The sequence below is a fragment of the Rana temporaria genome, chromosome 1 (assembly GCF_905171775.1).
Source record: "Rana temporaria chromosome 1, aRanTem1.1, whole genome shotgun sequence".
Taxonomy (NCBI): domain Eukaryota; kingdom Metazoa; phylum Chordata; class Amphibia; order Anura; family Ranidae; genus Rana; species Rana temporaria.
In genome coordinates, this window is record NC_053489.1 from 637,382,075 (window position 1) to 637,392,226 (window position 10,152).

Consider the following 10,152-nt stretch of genomic DNA (forward strand, 5'->3'; position numbering starts at 1 on the left):
ATACGTATTCTTCTAGATATTTTTGTTAAAAAAAAAAACGCAATAAGCGTATAGTCATTGGTTTGCGCAAAAGTTATAGCGTCTACAAAATAGGGGATAGAATTAACCTCCCTGGCGGTATGATTCTTTCAGAAAAAACATGCTGAAAGCGGTACCATTATTTGCAAGGAAATTTGGTGTTTTATACTGTAGGTCTGTAATTTTTAGAAATAACTCACTTAAATCTGACCAAACAAGATTCTAATAGGCATCCCGGGTATGACATTTTTTTAAAAACAAAATTATAAATTATAATATAATAAATAATTATAAATAATTATAACAAATAATAATATAATTATAATAAAAATTATTCAATAATGTAATCAAATCAAAATCACTGAAATTTGCTCAGTTGCAGAATTGTCGCTGTAATTATTATTTTTTTTTTTTATGACGAATTTCCCCACAAATCGCTATCGCACAATTCTGCAAGTGATTATAATTTATTATAGCTGTTTTTTAGCTGATCTAAAACTATTTTTGACATAAAGGGACACTTTTGGTTGCTATGGACAATCTACAGTTTGCAGGGAGAAAGAAACGTTTTTATTATATAAAAGTACATGTAGGACACAGGACAGACCACTAGGGACAAGGGGGGTGTGTTTTTTTTACATACAGTACTGTAATCTATAAGATTACAGTATACTGTATGTAAAGTGTTTGTTTACTTTTTTGAATTTGGCGCCGTTCTCCGTCCCCGTGCGTCGTAACGTCGCAGGGAACGGAGATCGGCGGCACAGGAGGACGCTGTGTGAATCGAGCGAGGTCCCGCTCGCTCACACAGCGCGGTGGCATCGCTGGATCCAGGGACAAGGTAAGTAAACCATGCCTGTGGATCTAGCGAGGCAAGCCCGAGTCTGACTCGGGGTTACCGCTCGCAGCAAGAAAATCTAACCCCGGGTCAGACTCGGGAATACCGCCAGGCAGGTTAAGACATTTTTTTTTATTTTATTTTTTTTAATAGTAATGTTTGTCAGGACTGCGATATTGTGGGGGACACATCGGATACTTTTGACACATTTTTGGAACCATTCACATTTATACAGCGAACAGTGCTATTAAAATGCACTAATTACTGTATAAATGTGACTGGCAGGGATGGGGTTAACACTAGGGGCGAGGAAGGAGTTAAATATGTTCCCTGGGAGTGATTCTTACTGTGTGGGGAGGGGACTGACTGGGGGAGGTGACCGATCTGTGTCCCTATGTACAAGGGACACAGATCGGTCTCCTCTCTCCCTGACAGTACGTGGATCTCTGTGTGCCAATTCCTTACTAACCTTCTGGACCTCTTGGAATCTTTGGAAAGAATGGATTGCCAACCTATAATACTCTGTGGAGATTTCAATGAAGATTTTCTGTGCAGAGCACTGAGGCCTCGTACACACGGCCGGTTTCCTCAGCAGAATCCATCAATAAACTTGGTGGGAGAGCCCAATGAGCTTTTTTTGCATTGAAATTAGTTGTATGTACTAATGAATACCTATACCTATATATATATATATATATATATATATATATATATATATATATATATATATATATTCTACTGGATAACTGTTGTAAATGATTATGGCAATCGGAGGAATCGGTATTTAACCACAAAAGGCGTTATTGGACCTATACACTTTACAGTAACTCCTTATACTTGACATATGTACAAAAAATTTATACATTTTATATCACATTTGTGTATACCTAATAAAGATATGTCAATGCGATTTGCCTTAAATACCCCTATACTTCATTTTCTTTTTGTATTTGCTTTACCTGTGGAGTGTTGACCTCCTGGCATGGATAATATTTGACTAAAGGAAAAACAGAAGGAGCTTCTTTTAGGAGTGTTTATTCATAAAAAGCAGTAAAAAAACACTTAAATTGTAGTAGATCAAATGAACATGTTAGTCAGCATAACAGGCATCCTGTAGAGTCCTTTACCTCTAGGGGGAGGGAGAGCTTGCCCGCAGCTGTGACAGAAGAGGGTTAAGCAAGGAAACAAGATGGCTGATGGACTTCTGAAACCAAGCTCAAGGGTGTGGTAACATGTTTTTGGAGCATGCGCAATTCGCTCCTTCGTCAGAAGTCTGACAAAAGAGTGAATTGTAAAAACAAAAGTCACTGCCCCTACCTATGACTGGTCTATACAATAAGGAGCGCTGGAAAGGGAGCATATACATACAAAAACATGGAATATCCAGGCTCAAACTTACCGACCAATCAGCAACCAACCAAATTCCCCTGTCTAACAGTGTGCGTTAAAAACAGAGGTTTAGTTGCACGCATTTGCAAATGCATGTGTAAGCTGCAGGCCCCATCAAGGCTCTCTGTATACTGCAGTCCTAACTATAACATTGCATTTTAAGGTAGGGGCAGTGACCTGCCCCTTATCTATCCATCAGCAGTCATGTGCTCCTACTGAGGAGACTTAAAATGCAATGTTATAGTTAGGACTGCAGTATACAGAGAGCCTTGACGGGGCCTGCAGCTTACACATGCATATGCAAATGCGTGCAACTAAACCTCTGTTTTTAACGCACACTGTTAGACAGGTGAATTTGGTTGGTTGCCGATTGGTCGGTAAGTTTGAGCCTGGATATTCCATGTTTTTGTATGTATATGCGCCCTTTCCAGCGCTCCTTATTGAATAGAACAGTCATAGGTAGGGGCAGTGACTTTTGTTTGTTGTATTTATGTCATTGTGGTCAGGCAGCGCACAGGCACCTTTGCTTCCATGTGCTGGGTGTTTAGTGTGCTCCTGCCCCTTTAATGAGGGCTGGGCTTCCTCCAGTCACCTGCCCCTTATCTATCCATCAGCAGTCATGTGCTCCTACTGAGGAGACTTAAAATGCAATGTTATAGTAAGGACTGCAGTATACAGAGAGCCTTGACGGGGCCTGCACCTTACACATGCATTTGCAAATGAGTGCAACTAAACCTCTGTTTTTAACGCACACTGTTAGACAAATAAATTTGGTTACACCACAACTGCAGCAGACCAAATAATTTAATTTTTATTAACACGTAATATTTAATATTTATTTGCGCCGGTACAACCACTCAAAACCAAATAAATTTGGTTGGTTGCTGATTGGTCGGTAAGTTTGAGCCTGGATATTCCATGTTTTTGTAAAAGAGTGAATTGTGCTGCTCTGAAACGCGTTACCATCCCCCTTGATGTCAGCTCCGAGCTATACGTTCCAGCATGGTCCCGGAAGTCCATCGGCAATCTTGCTTCCTCGCTTCTCCCTCTCCTTTCACAGCTGTGGGCCAGATCTCCCTCCCCCTAGAGGCAAAGAACTCTACAGGATGCCTATTATGCTGACTGGTACGCTCATTTGATCTACTACATTGTAAGTGTTTTAAAAACTTTTTATGAATGCTCTTTAATACTGCACTTAGAAGTGCCTTCTGTATTTCCTTTAGTTTCCTCCAGAGTTGCTTTCTCTACCTGAAGCGCTGCTACAAGTGCTCCCCCAGTCTCTCCTCCTTCCCTTAACCATGATGTTGAAGCTGATGTGATAATAATCTAATACAGTTCACTGGAGGACATTTCCTGACATAATATTTGCATAATATTTGACTCCCACTGCTGTTTAGACTCACAATATTTATGTGTATCTTTACTATCTGGGTGATAACCCCAGTGTCTAAGTGAGCCATGTCTGGGTGATGGCTCCAAGTATATTTAAGTGAGCCCTCTCCAAGTGAGAACCTCACAATATAAGTGAGCCCTCATCAGGTGGTGATCTCACCATATAGGTGAGGCCTCGTTTGGGTGAGGACCTCACTATATAAGTGAGTCCTCTCCATGTGAGAACCTCACAATATAAAAGAGCCTTCATCACGTGGTGACCTCACCATATAGGTGAGACCTCATTTGGGTGATGACCTCACTATATAAGTGAACCCTTTCCAAGTGAGAACCTCACAATATAAGTGAGCCCTCATCAGGTGATGACCTCATCATATAGGTGAGCCCTTATTTGGGTGAGGACCTCACTATATAAGTGAGTCCTCTCCAAGTGAGAACCTCACAATAAAAGTGAGCCCTTATTAGGTGATGACCTCACCATATAGGTGAGCCCTCATCTGGGTGATGACTCCAAGTATATAAGTGAGCCCTCGTCTGGGTGATGACTCCAAGTATATAAGTGAGCCCTTTCTGGGTGTTATCCCCCAGTATATAAGTGAGACCTCGCAAGGTGATGACCTCATTATATAAGTGAGCCCTGTCTGGGTGATAACTCCAATATATAAGTGAGCACTCTCCAGGTGAGAACCTCTGCATATAAGTGAGCCTTTGCCAGTCGATGACCTCATTATATAAGTGAGCCCACTCTGGGTGAAGACCCCAGTATAAAAGTTAGCCCTTTCCAGATGAGAACCTTAGTATATAAGTGAGCTCTATCCTGGCAATGACCTCACTATATAAGTGAGCCCACTCTGAGTGAGGACCCCAGTATATGAGTGAGCCCTCTCTGAGTGAGGACCCCAGTATATGAGTGAGCCCTTTCTGAGTGATGACCCCAGTATATAAGTGATCCCTCTCTGAGTGAAGACCCCAGTATATGAGTGAGCCCTCTCTTAGTGATGACCCTAGTATATCAGGGAGTTATTTCCAGGCAATGACCTCAGTATATAAGTGAGCCCTCTCTGAGTGAGGACCCCAGTATATGAGTGAGCCCTCTCTGAGTGAGGACCCCAGTATATCGGGGAGTTATTTCCAGGCAATGACCTCAGTATATAAGTGAGCCCTCTCTGGGTAAAGAAGTGAACCCTATTTGTGTGATGACCCTAGTAAGCCCTCTCCAGGTGGTGACCTCAGTATATAAGTGAGCCCTCTCTCCCTTGATGACTCCAGTATATAGGTGAACCCTATCTATGTGAGGGCCCTAGTATATAAGTAAGTCCTCTCCAGGTGATGATAAGTGAGCCCTGCCTGGGTGATGACTCCAGTATATAAGTGAGCCCCCACCAGGAGAGGACCCCAGTATGTAAGTGAACCCTATTAGGGTGATGACACCAGTGAGCCCTTTCCAGGTGATGACCTCAGTATACAAGTGAGCCCTCTCTCCTGTGATGGCTCCAGTATATAAGTGAGCCCCCACCAGGAGAGGACCCCAGTGTGTAAGTGAACCCTATTAGGGTGATGACACCAGTGAGCCCTTTCCAGGTGATGACCTCAGTATACAAGTGAGCCCTCTCTCCTGTGATGGCTCCAGTATATAAGTGAACACTAACCGAATGAGGGCCCTAGTATATAAGTGAGTCCTCTTCAGGGGATGACACCACGGAACCCTATCCTGTAGTGACTTCAGTATATAACTGAACCCTATCCATGTGAGGACCCTAGTACAGTATATAAGTAATTCCTCTCATCTGTAGTGACTTCAGTATATAACTGAACCCTATCCAGGTGAGGACCCTAGTATATAAGTGAGCCCACTCCAAGTGATGACTCTAGCATATGTGTGAGCCATGTTTGGGTGATTTTTCCAGCATATAAAAGAACCCTATCCTGGTGAGAATCCTAGTATCTGGGTGATGGCTCCGGTATTTAAGTGAGTCTTCTCAAGTGATGAGTCCCCTGGGCTCAGGGAGTGATTGCGGTGAGGAGTGCAGCGTGGCTGTGCGGGGATCTGGGCTCTTATGTACACAGCCTGGACTCTGCACAGCTCTGGCCCACGCACATTCCTGAACACTGAATGAGGCCAGTTCGTTTCCTGCCTATTAAATGATTATTTTTTTGACCCTGAGGAAACTTGTAGGAGAAATCTCAGGTATTAGTCTTTACACTTTCGAAACAAAACAAAATTGTGGCTTTCCATGTAGGAATGACTTGTAAGTATTGAAAAATTAGAAAAAAAGTGTGAATCTGCAGGAGGAGGACCAGTGCCAATATCAATAAAGTGCAGCCTGTACTTTCAGAGACTGACACCAAAGACACCAAACTTCTTCTCTCATTGTTCCAAGTAGTATTAATAAGAATAAATAAGATTATTATTATTACTATATAATTAGTTTAGTGCGACTAGTCCTATAAATATAACTGGGACTCTAGTACTAGGAGTAGCATCACTATGAAGCCAATAAAAATGATTGTTATCTTTGTTCAGTGAACTTAATTTACCAAAAATATCATTATCAGCATTAATACTACTATCAGTAACAACTCTAGGAATAATTCAGGCCATAATGCTGTTAATAGCCTCTGATGGGTTGATTTAGTAAAACTAAAAAGTGCAAAATCTGGTACAGCCCTGCATAGAAATCAATCAACTTTCAGGCCTCGTACACAAGACCAATTTTCCCGGCAAAAACCAGCAAGAAACTTGCTGTTTTTTTTTTTTTTTGCCAAGGAAACCGGTCGTGTGTACACTTTTCGAGGAGGAAACTGTCGAGGAACTCGTCGAGCCAAAAAGAGAGCATGTCTTCTTTTTCCTCGACGGGAATGGAGAAATTTGGCTCGCCGAGATCCTGAACAGCCTAACAAGGAACTCGACGAGCAAAACGATGTGTTTTGTCCGTCGAGTTTCTCGGTCGTGTGTACGAGGCTTCAGGTTTTAGTGTCAAAGCTTAATTAAACAAGCTGAAGTTAGAAGCTGATTGGCTACCATGCACAGCGGCACTAGATTTTGCATATTCAAGTCTTAGTAAATAAACCCCACTGACATAGGCATGCGCAGGGGGTATGCCGAATGTGCCTAGGCACACCCTAATTACCCAGTGCGGCACAGATTCCCCCCTGCTGATATTTCACCAAAACTCCTAAAAAAAATGTTAAAAAATATTGTAAAAAATAATAGAAAAATAAAATAATCAAAATGACCACGTTCACTTCCCTACTGGCACTGTCCACTACACTACTACATTTTAACATTTAAAATTTGCAAATTTATTTGCCGAATGTGCCTAGGCATACCCTAATTACCCAGTGCGGCACAGATTCCCCCCTGCTGATATTTCACCAAAACTCCTAAAAAAATAAATAAAATAAATACATTTAAAAAAATATTGTAAAAAATAATAGAAAAATAAAATAATAAAAATGACCACGTTCACTTCCCTACTGGCACTGTCCACTACCCTACTACATTTTAACATTTAAAATTTGCAAATGTATTTAGAGTGCGTATATATATATATATATATATAATATATATATTGTTCTAGATTGTAAGCTCTAATGAGCAGGGCCCTCGCATCCCTCCTGTATTAAATTGTATTGTAACTGTACTGTCTTCCCTGATGTTGTAAAGAGCTGTGCAAACTGTTGGCGCTATATAAATCCTGTATGATAATATATATATATATATATATATATAAATATTTATGTATTTGCATGCATGTGTGTTTGAGTTTTGGGGTGTATACCCTAATGCAATAGGCTGCTAACACCTATGCCCACTGATTTACAATAAAAGTACAGTAGCAGTTCAACTTATAGGGGAAAAGAAATAGTAAAATACAATGAGCATCCAAACTAACAATAAAAATGATAGCGAGCAGTACACCTAGCAGTTTGTGCTAGTACTAGGATTACAATGCTGCTTCTTCTACACCCAATGTAATGTAATTACAATAACAGAAAGGTCTATATTATCTATTACTAACGGCTGGGACAGTGAAGTATTATCTCCTTGGGAATGCTATCTTTATTACTTTTAAAGTCACATTGTATTGATTAGATATCAGCAACTATCATGTATTTATTTTGATTAGACTATATGCAAATGGCCAGAAAAGTGCCATTTTTAGAAGAATTTTTCCTTCCTTTTTTTTTTGCCTTTAAACACAGCTCAGTATTACCCAACGTGGGCACATTGTGGCATTTTCTTTTGTATTTTAGAGCAGTGTTCAGGGGCACAAAAAATTGCCCCAAACCTGCATTTAGATCTTATAGGTGTAATTTACCTATATGAGTGCATAAACTCGCATATATGCGCATAAACACATGCATATGTGCGTAGTTTCAGCCTAACAAATTATGTTCTAGCCACTAGAATGAAATGACATGCATACACTTTACTGGCAATAAGGCCTCATATACACAGGCGTATGAATTTTTGTTGCAGATATGCTGGATTATTTCTGCCTGAACCTGGTTTATATACATAAATGCACGTACGGTGTTGAGCAAAAAATGCATTCTACTGGCCAGAATATTAATTTTATGCGCTTATTATGTACATTTGCACACATATGAGCATATACTGCACTCTGCACTGGTATGGGTTTTTTTTTTTTTACGCCCCTGAATGCTGCTCTTAAATACACCTGTAAACGAAACAATGCGCATTTGCAAAATAAATAACCTAGAGCTGCTTTTCATTATTATTAATAATAATAATAATAATAATAATAATAATAATAATAAATCATCCTGTTACCTGAAATAATATTTATCAAAATAGTACTGGAATAACCCATTACCTGAAATAATAATAATTAAAATATATATATATATAATAATTAAACAAATACTGGAGCATCCTGTTACCTGAAGATTATTATTACTATTAATATGATTATTATTATTAATAATAATAATAATAATAATAATAATAAAACATATACCTGAAATAATATTTATCAAAATAGTACTGGAATATCCCATTACCTGAAATAATAATAATTAAAAAATATATATATAATAATTAAACAAATACTGGAGCATCCTGTTACCTGAAAATTATTATTATTATTATTATTATTATTATTATTATTATTATTATTAATAATAATAATAATAATAATAATAATAATAATAATAAATCATCCTGTTACCTGAAATAATATTTATCAAAATAGTACTGGAATATCCCATTACCTGAAATAATAATAATTTTCATATATATATATATATATATATATATATATATATATATATATATATATATATATATATATATATATATATATATATAATTAAACAAATACTGGAGCATCCTGTTACCTGAAAATTATTATTACTATTATTATTATTATTATTATTATTATTATTATTATTAATAATAATAATAATAATAATAATAATAATAATAAAACATCCTGTTACCTGAAATAATATTTATCAAAATAGTACTAGAATAACCCATTACCTAATATAAAAATTGTTTAAAAATATATATATATATAATAATTAAACAAATACTGGAGCATCCTGTTACCTGAAGTATTGATAATTAAAATAATACTGGATAATCCTCTTAACCTGAAATATTAATGATAATAACAATAATACTAGAGCATCATATTATCTGAAATAATAATCATAGAAACAATAATGGAGCATCCTATTGCCTGAAATAATATTAATAATATTAATAATAATAATAATAATGGAACTTCCTATTAGTGTTGCTCACGAATATTCGCATTGCGAATATTCGTTACGAATATGGCATATTCGAATATTCGCGAATAACTCGAATTTTGCGGCCAAAATTCGCTATTCCGAATATTCGTATTTTTTCAAATTTATTTTTAAAACAGATCACATCCTATTGACGTCTAAAAGCATTGCTGGTATGATTAGAGACCCTGGGCCGAGTAGCTAAGCCGAGGCGATCCTTTTATGTTGCCGAATATTCGCAATCGCGAATATTCGGAAATCTCCCTTCTTTTGCATTAGAGCCAATCAGAGTTCTCCTACCACAGTTGTCAAAATTTCGCAATCAATTTCGCATTCGCATTAGCGAAATTTCGATAAAATATCACAGATATTCACGAATACTTTCTCCGCCCTTCTTTTGCATCAGAGCCACTCAGAGTTCTCCTACCACAGTTGTCAAAATTTCGCAATCAATTTCGCATTCGCATTAGCGAAATTTAGCAAAAAAAAATTTTTGATAAAATATCACGAATATTCGATTTTAGCGAACATTTCACGAATATTCGTCTATATATTTGTGATATATCGCGAAATCGAATATGGCGTATTCCGCTCAACACTACTTCCTATTACCTTAATACAAATTAGCACATACATACCAGAGGTATACAGCAAAACGAATAAGGTAATCGACTGCACTGTATTGGTAGGAAAATTATTCTTTAAATTCGTTTTTTTTATACTATTACATTATTATCTTTAGTATTATTATC